Raw genomic sequence first — 20530 nt, forward strand, 5'->3', positions numbered from 1 at the left:
TCCACTTTACCATACAACTATTCAAGTTTATCCCAAGCTTCTTTAGATTCTGAACAATTTTTAATGTGAAAGAGAAGATCCCCATGTACACAACTCCTAATTACACCTAAAGCTTGTTGGTCTTGAATTTTCCAATTAATGAGTTCTTTAGCATTAGTAGGTTTGGTAATTGTACCATCAACATAAAGACTATATCCTTTTTCCATTAATCTACTCCATGCAATATCTTTCCATGTAGAATAGTTGCATGAAGCTAAAGGAGGACATTTAAAACCTATGATACAAAAATGAAAAGAGCACAATAGAGAGACACAAGAAACACAGTACACCCCCCCCCCCCAATGGTTTTCACTCAATTAAAAGACCCACCCAAAAAAGATGCTTTTGGCACTTTATAAGTAGTGCGTTTACAATCGGCCACTTGTCAAAATGAACAAAGTGGACTTTCTAATTTTTCTTTTAAAACTACCTTATGAGGCTTAAATCTATCACTTAAGCACTGTAGCTTAGTTTTACAACAATTCTGAAAAGAATCAAAGCATTACAATGCCAAAGAAGGCCTAATTCTGAAAGTGAGAAATTGGTCCACACAACCCTAGAATCTGACTTCAAATCTAGAAAGTAGACAAAAAAGTACACACTTTCAAAAAAAATGAAACATGAAAAAGTGACCAGATGTGCCCATACGGAGCTTTTGAAGTTGCAAAACGTAAGATTATGTAGGTATAGTCACCAAGAAATGTAATTTCTGCAAAATCTATGCACCAAAACAAGAAAACAACCCCACCACTAGAAAACTCAATAAATTCTACCTGATTTCAAAAAAAATTGCACCTGAATCGGAGTTTGGATGTCTAAGTTAGGAGCTCGCAAAGTCTGGTTGCCAAACTGAAAATCAATTTGGAGAGGGGTCTGGAAGGAAAATTGTGAGTCTAAATTTGACGGTCAAATGGTTGTCAATGCAGTTGTAAAAAACCTAGTTTTGATGGTCAGATGGTCATCAAATTTAACCTAGCGTTCTGTTGACGTCAGCAAAAAATCAGTGCCCTGGGGTGACGTGGCAGCTGACAAGGTTGTCTGTACTATACAAAAATGACACTTGACAGTTCGTATAATTATGCAATAATTCGTTGGGTTCCATAGGTGACATGGCAGTCCCAGCTGATGTGGCTATGGAGTTTGACGTGTCAAATGACACGTGGCAGATTTGTCTGTCATGTCACTGTGTTCGATGTGTGTTGACTGGGCAGTGATTAAAAAATTTCATCGAATTATGGTAGATCATGTGGGCCGCCGTCAACTACAGAGTAGCCAAAGAATATACTGGGCACCGTCATCATCAGAGATCTGCAAAAAAATACAGGTTGAGCCGAAGTGTCTGTACTTTATGACACAGGAATCTATAGACTGTCGTAAATACTCACATTGCTGGAGACTAGACTGTGTTGGAGTTTTTAATCGATGCTGGATGTTTCAGAGATCATAGAGATGCCACGAGCTGGGGTTGAAGATTTAATAATCCCACATGTAGCAGGCGCAGAAGCTTTGCACTGTTTAAATCAAAAGGGTCGCAAGCGCTTAAGCAAACAGGCTGCCAGTGGAAGGGCTTAGGCTGTCGGTTACATGGATGTCGTCAAGATTGTGTGAAGAGGGAAATGGTTGTATTGGTAGGCCAAAATGATGACCTATGACCCCCTTCGACCCATTAAATGATGACATATCTCCCTAGGATTCCTAGGACCCCTAGAGACATATTAGAATCATTCTTATGGCTCAAAGGGGGTCATAAGTTGACCTATGACCCCCTCCGACATATTACATGGTGACATATGTCCCTAGGGGTCCTAGCATCTCTAGGAACATATTAGATTCCATCATATGGGTCAAAGGGGGTCATAAGTTGACCTATGACCTCCTTCGACCCATTAAATGATGACATATGTCTCTAGGGGTCCTAGGATCCCTACAGACATATTAGAATTGTTCATATAGGTCAAAGGGGGTCATAGGTTGACCTATGACCCCCTTTGACCCATTACATGATGACATATGTCCTTAGGACCCCTAGCAACATATGAGAGTCATTCTTATGGGTCAACTGGGGTCATAGGGTGACCTATGACCCCCTTCCACCCATTAAATCATGACATATGTCCCTATGGGTCCTAGGACACCTAGGAACATATAAGAATTGTTAATATGGGTCAAAGGGGGTCATAGATTGACCTATGACCCCCTTCGACCCATTACATGATGACATATGTCACTAGGGGTCCTAGGACCCCTAGGGACATATTAGAATCATTCATAACCCATTACATTACGACATATGTCCCTATTCTAGGACCCCTAAGGACATATTAGAATTGTTTATATGGGTCAAAGGGGGTCATAGGTTGACCTATGACCCCCTTCGACCCATTACATGATGATATATGTCCCTTGGGGTCCTAGGACCCCTAGGGACATATTAGAATCGTTCATTTGACCCATTACATGATGAGATATGTCCCTAGGGGTCCTAGGACTCCTAGGGACATATTATAATCATTCATATGGGTCAAAGGGGGTCATAGGTAGACCTATGACCCCCTTCGACCCATTAAATGATGACATATGTTAGTAGGGTTTCTAAGACCCCTAGGGACATAATAGAATCATTTGTATGGGTCAAAGGGAGTCATAGGTTGACCAATGACCACCTTCGACCCATTACATGACGACATATGTCCCTAAGGGTCCTAGGACCCCTAGGGACATATTAGAATGCTTCATATGGGTCAAATGGGGTCATGGGTCATAGGTTGACCTATGACCCCCTTTGACATATTAAATGACAACATATGTCCCTAAGGGTCCTAAGACCCCTAGGGACATATTAGAATCATTCTTATGGGTCAAATGGCGTCATAGGTCATCCCTTCAAACCATTATATGATGACATATGTCCCTATGGGTCCTAAGACCCCTACAGACATATTAGAATGCTTCATATGGGTCAACGGGGATCATAGGTTGACCTATGACCCTCTTCGATCGATTAAATGATGACATATGTCCCTAGGGGTGCTAGGAACCCTAGGGACATATGTCGTCATGTAATAAGTCGAAGGGGGTCATAGGGCAACCTATGACACTCTTTGACCCATTTGAAAGATTTTAATATGTCCCTAAGGGTCCTAGGACCCCTGGGGGCATATGTAATCTTTTAATGTGTTGAAGGGGGTCATAGGTCAACCTATGTCCCCCTTTGACCCATAAGAACGATTCTAATATGTCCCTAGGGGGTCATATAAAGGGTCAAAGGGGGTCGTAGGTTAACCTACGACCATCTTTGACATATAAGAATGATTCTAATATGTCCCTAGGGGTACTAGGACCCCTTTGGACATATGTCATCATGTAATGGGTTGAAGGGGGTCATAGGTCAATGTATGACCACCTTTGACCCATAAGAAGCATTTGAATATGTCCCTAAGGTTTCTAAGACTTTTAGATACATATGTCATCATGTAATGGGTCAAAGGGGGTCAAAGGTCAACCTATAACCCCCTTAGACCCATAAGAATATTCTAATATGTCCCTGGGGTTCTGAGGACCCTCAGGGACATATGTCATCATGTAATAGGTCAAAGCTGGTCATTGGTCAACCTATGAACATCTTTGACCCATAAGATTTATTCTAATTTTTTTTAGGGGTCTTAGGATCCATAGGGACATATGTTGTCATGTAATGCGTCGAAGGGGTCCATAGGTTAACCTATGACACCTTTTGACCCATAAGAACAATTCTCATATGTCCTTAGAGGTCCTAGGGATATATGTCATCATGTAATGGGTGAAAGGGGGTTATAGGTCAACCTATGACCCCCTTTGACCCATATGAACAATTCTAATATGTTTGTAGGTGTCCCAGGACCCCTAGGGACATATGTGGTCATTTAATGGGTCAAAGGAGATCATAGGTTAACCTATGACCCTTTTCAACCCATAAGAACGATTCTAATATGTCCCTAGGGGTCATAGGACCCCTAGGAACATATGTCGTCATGTAATGTGTCGAAGGGGGTCATAGGTCAACCTATGACCTCATTTGACCCATAAGAATGACTCTCATATGTCGCTAGGGGTCCTAAGTACATATGTCATCATGTAATGGGTCAAAGGGGGTCATAGGTCAACCTATGACCCCCTTTGACCCATATGAACAATTCTAATATGTCCCTAGGGGTCTTAGGACCCCTAGGGACATTTAACGGGTTGAAGGGGGTCATAGGTTAACCTATGACCCCCTTTGACCCATATGAACAATTCTAATATGTCCCTAGGTGTCCTATGACCCTTAGGGACATATGTCATCATGTAATGGGTCGAAGAGGGTCATAGGTTGACCTATGACTCCCTTTGACCCATAAGAATGATTCTAATATGTCCCTAGGGGTCCTAGGACCCTTAGGGACATATGTCGTCATGTAATGGATCAAAAGTTTTCATAGGTCACCCTATGACCCCTTTTGACCCATAAGAATGATTCTAATATGTGCCTAGGGGTCCTAGGACCCCTAGGGACATATGTCATCATGTAAAGGGTCAAAGGGGATCATAGGTGAACCTATGACCCCCTTGACCCATAAGAACAATTCTAATATGTCCTTAGGGGTCCTAGGACCCCTTTGGACATATGTCATCTTAGGACCCTTAGGGACATATGTCGTCATGTAATGGGTCAAAGGTTGTCATAGGTCACCCTATGACCACTTTTGACTCATAAGAACGATTCTAATACATATGTTGTCATGTAATGCGTCAAAGGGGGTCATAGGTCAAGCAATGACCCCCTTTGACCCATAAGAACGATTCTCATATCTCTCTAGGGGTCCTAGGGACATATGTCGTTATGTAATGGGTCAAAGGGGGTCATACGTCAACCTATTACCCCCTTTGACCCATATGAACAATTCTAATATATGTTATCTTTTAATGGATCGAAGGGGATCATAGGTCAACTATGACCCCCTTCGACCCTTGAGAACAATTCTAATATGTCCCTAGGGGTCCTAGGAGCCCTAGGGACATATGTCATTATGTAATGTGCCGAAGGGGGTCATAGGGGGTCATAGGTCAACCTACGACCCCCTTTGACCCATAAGAATGATTCTCATATGTCCCTAGGGGTCCTAGGGACATATGTCTTCATGTAATGGGTCAAAGGGGGTCATAGGTCAACCAATGACCCCTTTTGACCCATATGAACAATTCTAATATGTTGTCATTTAATGGGTTGAAGGGGGTCATAGGTCAACCTATGACCCCTTTTGACCCATATGAACTATTCTAATATGTCCCTAGGTGTCCTAGGACCCCTAGGGACATATGTCATCATTTAATGGGTCAAAGGGGGTCATAGGTCAACCTATGACCCCCTTTGACCCATATGAACAATTCTAATATGTCCCTATGGGTCCTAGGACCCCTAGGGACATATGTCATCATTTAACGGATCGAAGGGGGTCATAGTTCACCCTATGACCCCCTTTGACCCATATGAACGATTCTAATATGTCCATAGGGGTCCTAGGATCCCTAGGGACATATGTCTTCATGTAATAGGTGGAATGGGGTCATAGGTCAACCTATGACCCCCTTTGACCCACATGAACGATTCTAATATGTCCCTATGGGTTCCAGGACCCCTAGGGACATATGTCATCATGTAATGTGTCGAAGGGGGTCATAGGTCAACCTATGACCCCCTTCGACCCATAAGAATGATTCTAATATGTCCTTAGGGGTCCTAGGACCCCTAGGGACATATGTCGTTATGTAATGGGTCGAAGGTGATCATAAGTCAACCTATGACCCCCTTCAACCCATATGAATGATTCTAATATGTCCCTAGTGGTGCTAAGACCCCTAGGGACATATGTCATCATGTAATGGGTTGAAGGGGGTCATAGGTCAACCTATGACGCCCTTTGACCCATATGAACGATTCTAATATGTCCCTAGGCGTCCTAAGACCCCTAGAGAGATATGTCATCATTTAATGGGTCGAAGGGGGTTATAGGTCAACCTATGACCCCCTTTGACCCATAAGAACAATTCTAATATGTCCCTAGGGGTCTTGGAGACCCCTAGGGACATATGTTGTCATTTAATTGGTTGAAGGGGGTCATAGGTTGACCTATGACCCCCTTTGACCCATAAGAATGATTCTAATATGTCCCTAGGGGTCCTAGGACCCCTAGGGACATATGTCATCATGTAATGTGTCAAAGGGGGTCATAGGTCAACCTATGACCCACTTCGACCCATAAAAATGATTCTAATATGTCATTAGGGGTCCTAGGACCCCTAGGGACATATGTCGTTGTGTAATTGGTCGAAGGGGGTCATAGGTCAACCTATGACCCCCTTTGAGTCATATATATTAATAATATACATATATATTAATAACATACATATTAATATAATAATATATATTAATAACATATATATATATATATATAACATTATTATATTTAATAAATATTATGTTATTATATATATATATATATATATATTAATAACATATATATAACGTTATTATATTTAATAAAAATATTACATTATTATATATATTAATAACATATATATTATGTTATTATTTTAATAAAAATATTATGTTATAATATATATTACATTATTATATTTAGTAAAAATAATAATAATATAAATTATATTAATAGATTATAATAAGAATAACATAATATATTATTATATATTAATATATTATATGTTATATCTTTACATTACGTTATTATATATATATAATATTATAATACATATTTACATAGTAATATAACAAAAGTAATTTATAAATCATAAGCTATAACTCTTAAATTCAATTTTCCCTCCAAAATGGGTTAGGATTTCAAATTTCTCACCAAAATTCATCGAGCCATATCAGATATCCGATTTCAAATTGGATAGATATCCGATTAGGCCTTGTATTTACCAAGCCTACCTGGTCAATCGAAAAGATGTGTTTGAAGAGGGTTTTAGTGATACTCAAACTTCGGGTAGCCATCTGACAATGTTATTTTGATCGAAATTGAATGAAACGAAAAGGGTTTTTTAATATCACTCTCGAGATTCCATCGATATAATTTTTTTCAAATTCTGAATTCGATAATTATTTATTAGTTAATTATCAATGAAGATTATTATGAAGTGTTGATTGACATATTGATTGAAATATAGCTATAACTTTCAAACAGTATAACATTTTTTAAATCTAAAAGTTGCATCACATTCTATGCTTTGCCTAGTATAAGAAAAAAATTTTAAGAAAAAAATTTGGTAAAATTTTATATTAGTTAAGGTGGTCAGACACAGGACTTTTTTTTTCCAAAAATGTTTTGGTAGGAAATTCATATTTAATTATTTATTTGGAATAAAAATACCAAAAAATATGCGTCACATCCGAACATGAGTCTACTTTTCATATCTATAATTATATTAAAAAAATATTATCATTTGATTTTGATTAAGGTGGTCAGACATACACCTACTTTTTATTTTTTCCCTGAAATTTTCATAGTACTGCATTAAAATTCAAAATTTTGACAGATCAATTATTTTTTTCTCCTGATAAGGCCTAGTAGTTTAGAAACTAAATTCAATTTCCTATAGATTATTTTCTTACAACTTTTTGATATAAAGTCCATAACCACTTCAAAATTATGTGTCAAGTTGACATAACCCTGATTTGCTGATTTTTCACTGCCACTTAAGGCCATAGTTTGGTACACCATGATCTTGCACATGCCCGACTATTTGGATATTCATCCATAATTGATTTTATATTATGTGAAGCATGAAGACTAACTAAGTAATGAATTATGAATATGCAAGGTATAAGGAATGATGTTATCTTGTGAAGATAAGAGTGCAATATATGTGTGATCTATGCAATATTTATGATTGATGTGAAGTCGATGAGATGATATGTGAACTACATCTGATATATGATCTGAGAAAATGCGAGTTACAATAAACAGAAAGTATTGTATGTATGCCTACTCTTGTGAAGAACTGAATTATATAATTGCATGTTACGACAGTGGGCTCTTCTTGCATACTTTGTATTTGATCTACCAACTCCTTATTGGGTTGAGGCTTCTAACAAGGACTCAAGACAATAAATGTACTTCATAGACACATAACAAGGTCAATATCCTTAACAGGATCCTTTTGTTTAGTGAATAATCTTGTGGGTATTGGTCCCACTGGGGTTTTCTCTTGGCCAGGGTTTCCCTACAAATAATGGTGTTATGATTTTTCTTTGTGTATGGTTATATTTATTATTCAAAATTGTTGGTTTAATTTCATATGCAAGTTATAAAGTAAGTAACAATACTCAATGGTTTGTAGAATACTGATTCACCCCCTCTCTCAATATTCTCTATTTCTAACAAATATTTATCTCCAAAACAATGTTTTGGGACTCAATCTTAACCTTTTTTATTTTGTTTTTGGAGGTTAAGTTCCAAAGTTCATAATGTGCATTTGAGATACCTTTCTTACCTCTTTTTTTCCTAGATAGGGAGATTGGGGGGGTTTGTAACATGCATTTTGATCCTCATTTCCTAACCTCTTAAATTTTAAAGGTTCATGTTTTGATTACAAAATTGAAGTGTTGTGTGGATATGGGAACAAGATGGGTACCTTAAAATCATAATATTGTCGTAAATTTGATAAATGAATGATCATTTTAGGGCTCAAAGTTGCACATAATGAAAAATTGTAAAGTTTGAGTTGGGTTTGAGAACCAAGGCAACAAGACTCAACGCAAAGTTCCACACATGCTAGAGGAGACACAAAGATGGATTTTCTATCATAGTAAAATGTTTTTGGAATTAGCAGTAGTAAAAATGTTGGTTTTATGATGAAATGGACCACTCTAAAAACTATCTTAGAGGAACTATACTTTTGAATATCATAATTTTGATAGTATATAAGATCCTTTTATTTATGTAGGGTTTGATGATAGGGGTCAATGATAATGATGTCAACTATGTGAGATAAGTTTATAATAAAATCACTCTGCATACATTAAACATTCAATACAAGAGAAGGAGGGGCTTCCAAACATAACTCTAAATATAACCCAAGTTAGACTAGTAAAACACAAAGGGATGAATGGATGCCAATACTAAGCCAAAATTATATTAAGAAAGTATGTAAACAAGTTCCCTTTCATGTAATTTAAATTTATTTAAGATGTGTAATTATAAATGTGAAATTAAACAAATTGCTTTAATGACAAGAGTAAGATAGATCCAAGTGCTAAGTATATATAATCAACCCAAGTGAAATAGGAAAATAGGTCTATCCTAAAAGATGAAATAAAAATGATAAAGTACTTACCTTAAAATGTCCAATGGAACATGCCCTTTTTCTCTAAACACCACATATATGAATCCATGATTGAAAGTTTAACTGCAAATTTGTCATTACAATAGAAAAACCCTATTATTCTCATACCTCTAGGAATAGGTTGACTTGGAGATAAAGTATTTGGACACTTTATGGGAAGATGGACATGTTCCTAGAATACAATAGAAAAGTCAACCCAAGTTCTTTAGAAAGGCCTCAACAACTAATTTTTAGATCTATACCCACAATTTAGATATCTTGTTCTTACATATAATAAAATTTTGTTTTTGTTTTCATTTTATGAGGGATTTCCTTGGTCATGAAAAAATACTAGAGAAATATTGTTAAAAATTAAGACATTATAAAGTTATTTTCTTTTTCTTTTTAATGTAATAATATTAATATACTCTAATAATACTTGTACTTATAAAATACCTTCTCATATACTTACATGTGCTCATCATCACTTTAGATTCATTTATTCAATTTGGATCTTGTTAAAAAAATGAGACATACTTAACAAACATGTTTTGGTAGGATTTTTGTGCAACTACAAGTTATGCTTGAATGTAATGTTGCTGCTCTCAATCATCATTCCATCTTTTCCTTATTAGCCATTGATATTTTCTTGTAAGAATTAATCTATAGTCAAATTTTTGACACTTGCATTCATTAGAAATAAACGATTTTTGACTTGCCTACAATCTTATCATATTTTCTCAAAAAATTGTTTGATTTAAATTAATTTATTATTATATGCATTAAAAAAAAAACTCCTTGACAAACATCCCTCTTTAAGAATTTATTTCTCTAGTGCATGAACTTCAATAGTTTTCCTTGCTTGTTCTGAGTCATAGATATTTCATCTAATCAAAAATAGTTTATTCTTTAACTATTATCCTCAATAATTTCTCTTGTTTTTTCTTAATGGTAAATATTTAATTTAGACAATTTCTTACTTATTCTTAATGATGGATCTTTAATCTAATCAATAATACCTTGATCTCAAATTGTGAATAGTTTCTCTTAATTATTCTTAATGATAAATTTTACATTCTAATCAATTTTACTTTGTTCTTCAACTTTTCTCAATAGCTTCTATTGTTGATTCTTAAAAATGAACCTTTAATCAAAGCAATTATACTTTGTTCTATAACTATTTTCAGTAATTTTTCTTATTTTTTCTTAATGATAAATTTTTAATTCAATCGACAATAATTTTTCCTTTTAGTGTCACCAATAGTTTCCTTTTCTTGTTTCTAATGAAAAATCTTAAATCTAATCAACAATAATTTGATCTCTTTTAACGTCCCAATAGTTTCTCTTGCTTTTTCTTAATGATAAACCTTTAATCTAATCAAAAATAATTTATTTTTTTGCTGACCCGATGGTATCTCTTGTTCTTAATGTACAAATCTTTAATCTAATAACAAATATTTTCTTTTCTTTTGTTGTCATTAATAGTTTGTCATCCTTGTTCTCAATGATAAATTTTTAATCTAATCAGCAATAATTTATTCTCTTTTTGTGCCACCAATAGTTTCTCTTGTTTTTAATGATAAATCTCTACTCTAATTAACAATAATTTGATTTCTTTTAATGTCCCAATAGTTTCTTTTACTTGTTCTTAATGATAAGCCTTTAATCTAATCAACAATATTTTGTTCTGTTTTGCTGACCCCAATGGTTTTTCTTACTCATTCTTAATGGTAAATCTTTAATCAAATCAACAATAGTTCATTTTCTTTCTCTATCATCAATAGTTTGTCACCCAATGGTTTCTCTTACATGTTCTTAATAGAAAATCTTTAATCTAATTAACAATAGTTTATTTTGGTTTTTTATGATCAATACTTTGTCATGCTTGTTCTAAATGATAAATCTTTAATCTAATCAATAATAGCTTTTTTCTTTGTCTATCATGTCAATAGTTTGTCATTCTTGTTCTCAATGATAATCTTTAATCGAATCACAATAATTTATTCTCTTTTACTATCCCAATACTTTATCTGCCTTGTTCTTAATGATAAATCTTTAATCTAGTCAACAAAAAATTATTCTATATTATTGTCTCAATGGTTTCTCTTATATTCTTAATAATAAATATTTAATCTAATTAACAATAATTTGATTTCTACCAACAGGTTTTGATATTTAAAGTAGTCAAAAAGCAAAACAAAAGAAGGGGAACCACTATCACCAATAATTTCTTTTACTTATCATAACAAAAAATCTTTAATCTAATCAACAATAATTCATTTTATTTTGCTATCCCCTATAAATTTTCTTTCTTGTTCTTAATTCTTATTCATAAATCTTAAATCTAATCAATTGTCAATTTATTCTTTTATTGTCCCTACTATACTATCCTCTTTAACTTTTACCTTTTCCATCATTATCTCTATCTTATTCCTTTTTTTTGTTGAAAATAAATCTTGTCATTACTCAGAATAATGTATTTGACATATAATCAACGATCTTGAAAGAATAGGACGCATAATCCTATGCTTAGCCAGCCCGTAGCTATACAGCCACGAAAATGCACTTCCTTTACATTGCTTTTTCTAACTTTTAAAAAAATTAATACTTGGCTTCGGGCATTTAGTTGGATGGAGAAAAAGCATTCTACTTTTGAATGAGCGAAGCATTCCTGTTCACTTTCATCTCTGTTGAAGATGTATATTTTTCACATTAGCAGATAATAATGGAAAGCCTTCGGAAAATTTTTAAGTTGTTAAAAATCGTTAAAGGAAGCTGACGATAAATAAGTGCAAACAAACCATATCATTATCCTTCCCTGCTCCTTGTTACACATTTACATATGGATTATGAAACGCTGTCGTCTCCCCCCCAATTTTCTTTTGGAAATCTCTTTCATGGAGGACTTGCTATGGATTTCACTACAGCAAGGTATGGTGTGTTCAGTTTGTTGATAGGATTGGATGTATGGCGGGCATATGACAAAAGAGCGATGTGGGTGCCAGGTAAGGTCTTCGCTCTCACCGGTGTAACAGTGCAGATACTTGCTTCGTGGACCATTTCCACTAATCTAGCAATTAAAACCATTCATGACCTCCTCAGCAAAAGGGGTCTCTGTTATTTCCACTCTTTGGTTTCATCGTAATAGGATGGGTTGTCATATGTTGGGGCTTAAATACCTTAAATTCGCGTTTTTAGGGCTTCTGCAACTTCGTGTTTCAAGAAATTATTTTCGCACTTTACTTCACCATAAAATTGCTCTTCAATTATCTCAAGACACTTCGCATGAACAAATGGTACACACAATCTTTTTATTATCCTTAAATCATTTCAAAGTGCACTGCGCACTAAATCTGTATTTGCCACAAATTCAAATACAGTCTCTATTCACTGGTAAACTTGTTTTCTGATTTCCTGGAATCATATCTAAACTTGTGCACTTGACCATAGATTCCTCTCTAAGTCAACTATCTTTTGTTAACTTTGCAACTTCCAACTCACTCTCTAACATCAGTTCTGACAAACCGATGCTCTGCCTCTTCTCAAACTGCTTAACTCAGGTAGAATGAGTCACAAACAATTTGTGACTTTAATTTCTCATCAAGTGCATCAAAATACTGTTCCACCAAAACTGTATAAGAGCTTTCTGGTTCCTTAGCTTTAACAAATGCTTCTTTGAATTCATCAACATGTTACAAGAATGATTTCTTCTGATTGTTATGACTTCCATTATTATTCCTTCTATCATTTATGTTATTGTTCCTTTTGTAGGTAGGATTCCTATTGAAGTTTCTTCTGTCCATTCTACAATATCTCGTTGTGTGTCTGATGTTGAGAACTTCATTTTTACACATATTACAGGTTATGGGCCTAATTAATATTGTCATTACATGCTGTCAAGTTCTGGCTGCTCTAAATAATGATTTCCATCTATTTGTATGACCAATAATTTGTACATATAACATGACCATTCCATGGAGTGAAGTTTAAGGCTTTGTTAAATAAGGTTTTTTTAATATTGAGAGATAAAACTTGATTATTAAGCCGCATTTCAGCAAAAGTTCATGATTTCTGAAACCTACCATTCTTGTTTGCTCTCTACTAAATTAATGGGTTTGAATAAGTGTATCCACTACAAGAGTCTTCCGTTCTTTCTCTTTCAGTTAGTTTGTTAACATGCTCTTATGGCATTCTATGTCTTAGGAAAACAAATTCTACGAAATCCGTTCTCGAAATGTATTTATCTACGCCATAGCTATTTATATCTAAAGGTAAGGAATGACTTAGTGTTAGTGTTATTTGTTTTCATATAAATTCCTGGACACTAATGGCGGAGGAATGCATGCAAAAGCCGTATGTAAAGCATAATGAATAGAAGCTTCCTTTTGGATGAAATTTATGTTTATTTCGTCAATACGATTATAAGAATGTGTGCAAGGTTTCCTTGACATTGTGCAAAAAGTATATTGTCAAGGCCAATCATAGTTTTCTATCTATCAATGCCGTGTATCATCAAGAAATTAGATTGTTAACTATTTTTGAATAGCAATGGTCAACAACCATTGTAAACATATCATATATCAAGCCACAGAGCTCACAACGGTAGGTGATGTTTTCTCTGAATGTCGTTTCCAATATTTTCAATTCATATTTGAACTGCATTAGTTGGGTTGATTTGATACTTTTGGAGCATGGTTACGCCTTAGAATTGTTAATATATGATTATAACGCTATTGTTTAATAGTAGTGGAGCATTTTTAAGATTCTCGTTGGTCATCAATGGAGATTTCAATGTGATAGAGAATACCATAGATAGAGAAGGCTTTCGCCGCATGTTTTTTATTTTTTTGTGGGGTAAAAATTGTGATGCAATTTACACGTACTGTGAATTGGTCGGTTCACTAGCTTGGTTCAGTTGGTCTAGCTTTACATAAGTTTAACAATTGGTTTTAGGGTTAGTGGAACAATACCTTTTATGTATGCCCCTTTTTTAATTACCTTGTGAAAATCATAATTTTAGTTATTTCATTTAATTGTGCTCTTTGGAATTTGTTAAGGCTTAAATTTATTTTTATATTCAATGGACTTAGTCAAAGGTTAAGATTGCATAAATCTTACTTCATCTTAATATTGTTTATTTCTATCATGAGTGATTTAATTCAACCTTTAATATTGTTCAATTAATATTGACAATATTAATTAGGCCCATAACTTGTAATATGTGTAATATCAACCATGACATATTTGAGGTCGATCCTTGGAATCGTTGTCGATCTTAAGTCATACATGTGAATCAAATCAACAATGTTGCTTGTCCAAAAATGCTCCACTGAAAGACGTTTTCTCCAATTGCGTCTGTGCAGATCAGAATACAACTGGGCAGCCAACCATCTCCAACATATGACCACCCATCCTATTACGATGAAACCAAAGAGTGGAAAGAGTGGAAAGGTCATGGATGGTTTCCAAGAAAGTATCTCCAGTCCTATCAACAAGCTGAACACACTAGAGTGAAATACAGAGCAAATGCTCCATGAAAGAGATTTGCAAAAGAAGATGGAGGGGGAGGTGGCAGCGTATTACAATCCATATGTAGAATGCTTCGCTCATACAAAAGTAGAATGCTTTTTTCAGCATCCAGCTAAATACCAAAGTCAAGTAAGTGGACATTGCACAGTGGTACTAGTGGTCCCTTTCTTCGTTCATTATAGGGGAGTACCATTGTCTCTCGCTAAGCATAGGATTATGCGTCCTGTTCTTTCAAGATCGTTGATTATATGGCAAATATATTATTCTCAAGCAAATAAAAGATTTATTTTCAACGAAGAAAGGTATATGATAGAGATAATGATGGAAAATGTAAATGTTAAAAGAGGATAGTATAGTAGGGGCAATAAATAAATATATTGACAATTGATTAGATTAAAGAATGACCATTAAGAATAAGAAAGAAAATTTATAGGGGATAGCAAAACAAAATAAATTATGGTTCTTCTATTTTGTTATGTTTTTTTAAATACTTTAAATATCAAAAACTATTGGTAGAAAACAAATTATTGTTGATTAGATTAAATATTTATTATTAAGAATATAAGAGAATTCATTGAGACAACAATATAGAATAATTTTGTGTTGATTAGATTAAAGATTTATCATTAAGAACGAGCAAGATAAAGTATTTAGACACTAAAAGAGAACAAATTATTGTGATTGTATTAAAGATTATCATTGAGAACTAACAAACTATTGATGACAAAAAAAGAAAATAAATTATTATTGATTAGATTAAAGATTTATAATTTAGATCGAGCATGCAAACTATTGATGATAAAAAAATAAAATAAACTATTGTTCATTAGATTAAAGATTTTCCATTAAGAACAAGTAAGAGAAACCATTCGAGTAATAAACTATTGATGATAGAAAAAGAAAAAGAAAAAACTATTCTTGATTAGATTAAAGATTTATCATTAAGAATGAGTAAGAGAAACCATTGGGGTTAGCAAATCAGAATAAATTATGGTTGATTAGATTAAAGGTTTGTCATTAAGAACAAGTAAGAGAAACTATTGGGACATTAAAAGAAATCAAATTATTATTGATTAGATTAGAGATTTTCATTAAAGACAAGAGAAACTATTGGTAGCACTAAAAGACAATAAATTATTGTTGATTAGATTAAATATTTTATCATTCAAAATAAGGTTGACAAACTATTAATGACAACAAAAGAAAATATACTATTGTTTATTAGATGAAATATTTGTACATTAAGAACAATTAAGAGAAATCATTGGGATCAAAAAAAACCAAATTATTGTTGATTAGATTATAGGTTTATCATTAAGAAAAGGAAAGAGAAACTATTGGAACATTGAAAGAGATCAAATTATTGTTGATTAGATTTAAGATTTTTAATTAGGAACAAGAAAAGAAACTATTGATGACACTAGAAGAGAAAAAATTATTGTCGATTGGATTAAAAATTTATCATTAAGAAAAATAAGATAAATGACTGAAAATAGCTATAGAACAAAGTATTATCGCTTTGATTAAAGGTTCATTTTTAAGAATCAACAATAGAAGCTATTAAGAGAACTTGAAGAACAAAGTAAAATTGATTAGAATGAAAAATTTATCATTAAGAATAATTAAGAGAAACTATTCACAATTTGAGAACAAAGTATTATTGATTAGATTAAAGATCCATCATTAAGAATAAGTAAGAAATTGTTTAAATTAAAGATTTATCATTAAGAAAAAACAAGAGAAATTATTGAGGATAATTAAAGAACAAACTATTATTAATTAGATGAAAGATCTATCACTAAGCAAGGAAAACTATTGAAGTGTATGTACTAGAGAAATAAATTCTTAAAGAGGGACATTTGTAAAGGAGACTTTTATTTTTTAACATGCATATAATAATAAATTAATTTAAATCAAATATTTTTCTTTAGAAAATATGATAAGAATGTGGGTGAATCAAAAATAATTTATTTCTAATGAATGCAACTGTCCAAATTTTGACTATTTTTTAATTTTTTTTGGACAAAAGTGGGTGAACCACTAAACATATTAATTTTACTAAAACTAGTTCAAGAGCTCAAATGGGAAAGAACCAAAAAGAAAACCCAACATCGTTGCAATATGTACAAGTATTAAATATCGATATTTACATAATTTTATATCAATGAACATAATCATTGAAATTAGAAAGTGAAGGGATATTCCCATCAGAGTTCAAAATTTGTCAAGTTATTTCAATTTTAAAAATATTTCAATTTTGACTATTATTAATTCTTGCAAGAAAAGATCAATGGCTAATAAGGAAAATATGGAATGATGATTGAGAGCAACAACATTACATTCAAGGATCACTTATAGTTGAACAAAAATCCTACCAAAACGTGTTTGTAAAGTATGACTCATTTGTTTAACAAGATCTGAATTGAATAAATGAATCTAAAGTGATGAAAAGCACATGCAACTATATGAGATGGTATTTTATAGGTACAGGTATTATTAGAGTATATATTAATATAATTGTATTAAAAAATTTAAGAAAATAACTTTATAACATGTTTTAATTTATAACAATATTTCTATAGTCTTTTTTCATGACCAAGGAAATCCCTCATAAAACCAAAACAAAAATAAAATTTCACTATATGCAAGAACAAGGTATCTAAATTGTGGGTATAGATCTAAAAATTAGTCACTGAGGCCTTTCTGAAGAAGTTAGCTTGACATTTCTATTGTATTCAAGGAACATATCCATCTTCCCATAAAGTGCCCAAATACTCTATCTCCAAGTCAACCTATTCCTAGAGGTCTGAGAATAATAGAGTTTTTCTATTGTAATCACAAATTTGCAATTAAAAATTCAATCATAGATTCATATATGTAGTGTTTAGAGAAAAGAGGCATATTCCATTGCACATTTCAAGATAGGTATTTTATCATTTATTTCATCTTTTACGCCAGACCTATTTTCCTATTTCACTTGGATTGATTATATATACTTAGCACTTGGATCTATCTTACTCTTGTCATTAAAGCAATTTGTTTAATTTCACATTTATAATTCCACATCTTAAATAAATTTAAATTACATGAAAGGGAACTTTTTTGCATACTTTCTTAATATAATTTTGGCTTAGTATTGGCATCCATTCATCCCTTTGTGTTTTACTAGTCTAACTTGGGTTACATTTAGAGTTATGTTTGGAAGCCCCTCTTTCTCTTGTATTGAATGTTTAATGTACAGAGAGTGATTTTCTTATAAACTTATCTCACATAGTTGACATCAATATTATTGACCCCCATCATCACTTTTAACCAAAAAATAACCCTACATAAATAAAAGGATCTTATATACTATCAAAATTATGATATTCAAAAGTATAGTTCCTCTGGGACAGTTTTTAGAAATTGTATTTTTTGACCCATCCAACCTCAAAACTAATTTTTTGGAAGAAACAATATTTTTTTTAAACATCAAGAGTTTTCTTCTTTCAAATTCACATGGTTTTAGTGGTCCATTTCATCATAAAACCAACATTTTTACTACTATTAATTCCAGAAATGTTTTATTATCTTTGTGTATCCTCTAGCACATGTGAAACTTTGCATTGAGTCTTGTTGCCTTGGTTCTTGAGCCCAACTCAAACTTTAAAATTTTTCATTGCGTACAACTTTGAGCCCTAAAATGATCATTATTTTATAAATTTATGATGATATTGTGATTTCAAGGTCCCCATCTTGTTCCCATGTCTGCCCAACACTTCAATTTTGCAATCAAAACATTAACCTTAAAATTTAAGAGGTAAGGAAGAAAGGTTCAAAATGCATTATACAAAACCCATTAACCTCCCCATCCAAGAAAAAGGAGTTAATAAAAGTATCTCAAACATGCATTATGAACTTTGAACCTTAACCTCCAAAAACAAAATAAAAAGGGTTAAGCTTGAGTCCCAAAACATGTGTTTTGGAGATAACTATTAAGCTCTATTAAGAGGTTAATATTTGTAAATAAAAGTTAGTTATTTGGTCAAAGCCAAAATGCACAAATTTACAAAGGCCTATCAATGGAGAAGAATGAAAAGAAATAAATTATTAGTGCAGGTAATGTGGTGGATATGTGAACAAAATATTGTTTGTTTAAAAGAATGCCATTGAAGAGGTGAGGATGCTAGTGAAACAAAAACAACCACACAAATTGTTACTGGCTACATCTTTAAAAGGAAGTAAGAAATTATCAAATTGGTTATTTTTTCTCAAAAGACTCCACTAATTCTAAAAGAGGTTAAGGGTGAAAGTAAAGAATGGCATGATGTTGAAAATGAAGCATTGAAGGGTTAGATTCTTTCTCACACTTGCACTCCAAAATATATTGTTGCAAGGTTTCCTTTGAAATCTTTATTTACAATAGTACTTTTGTTACTAGTTCAAATTTCAATAATTGGAAGGCGATGGGCTATAGTAGTAGGATATTACACAAGATGGCATAAGGGTACTAGGTCTCTAGTTTGTAGAGTTGAAGATTACTAGAGAAATTATTTTTAGCCATTAGTGCCCTCTCACCAAAATTTGAGTTTTTGCTTGTCAAGCATGGCCAATGGTCATATTTTAAATTATTCAAAAGATCAACTGTTATAAGGGATATATATTTAATCTTAGGTCATATATATTATATCCTAATTCTTCAAGTGGATTCACATTATAAACACCTCATCAGGCCCACATCTTCTCAAACATTTGATGTTAAGAAATCAACGAGCATCACTTTGTCACTATGAAAAAAATATATGATGAATTTACATAGTGTCATAGCAATAATGTGACATGCATCTAGGTTGGGCATCTTCATTTGAATCCTGCATGATAATCATCAAAAACATCTCCACCATAGAACTCTGGATGGATCTATAGCTATCATTATATTGCTATAGGAAAATGTACGATCAAAAGTCATAGTGACATAACGATAGCGTACCACGTATCCTAGGTGGGCCTTTCTTCTTTACGGCTGGTGGAGTTGTTAGACAAGGTAAAAATTGTCAAAATTCTATTCACTACCTTTTGAAGTGAGCCAATTTCTTGATGTACCCTTGCCCACCACTGATTTGGAGATGATCAACAGTTGTTGCTTTGACGCTATAGGAAAATGGATGATGATTTTTCATAGAGAGATAGTGACAATGTAACACGTGGGTGTGTGATACCTTTTTCTTCTGTGGGCCACAAGTGAAGGGGTGTTAGAATGAGTTGGTGTAGGGCAAGGTACTAAAAAGGATCGATACATCTTTAGGACCATCATATTAAAGGTAGATGTGTGGCTATTGTTATGTTTCCAACTAAAGATGCAAGGTCATTAGCCATAGCGATAAAGTGATAGACTAACATGTGGACAAGTAGGGTCAGATTGAAGCTTAATCCATGTAGTAAGAAAGGACTCAAGGTGAATATGATGATGTGGTAGTACTTTATTAGTCAAAGGTACTTATGAGGATGGTAAACTATATTTCTCCCTTAGTCATCGATCAGATACAAATCTACGATTGTTGCCTTGTTGCTATGGAAAAATGTATGATCATTTTTCATAGCGACATAACAAAAATTTGACATG

The 20530-nt window shown here is 33.4% G+C and overlaps 1 long non-coding RNA gene across 1 annotated transcript; it reads left to right on the forward strand.

Annotated features, from left to right (window-relative positions):
- Window positions 1-11983: 11983 nt before the first annotated feature.
- Window positions 11984-15229, forward strand: LOC149570282 (uncharacterized). Its single transcript, XR_016362910.1, has 2 exons — window positions 11984-12404; window positions 14763-15229. It is a non-coding gene; the product is annotated as an uncharacterized LOC149570282 (long non-coding RNA).
- The last annotated feature ends 5301 nt before the right edge of the window (window positions 15230-20530 follow it).

Source organism: Cupressus sempervirens, chromosome 3 (genome assembly GCF_028749045.1).
Source record: "Cupressus sempervirens isolate cs-2001-9-10 chromosome 3, ASM2874904v1, whole genome shotgun sequence".
NCBI classification, from domain to species: Eukaryota; Viridiplantae; Streptophyta; class Pinopsida; order Cupressales; family Cupressaceae; genus Cupressus; species Cupressus sempervirens.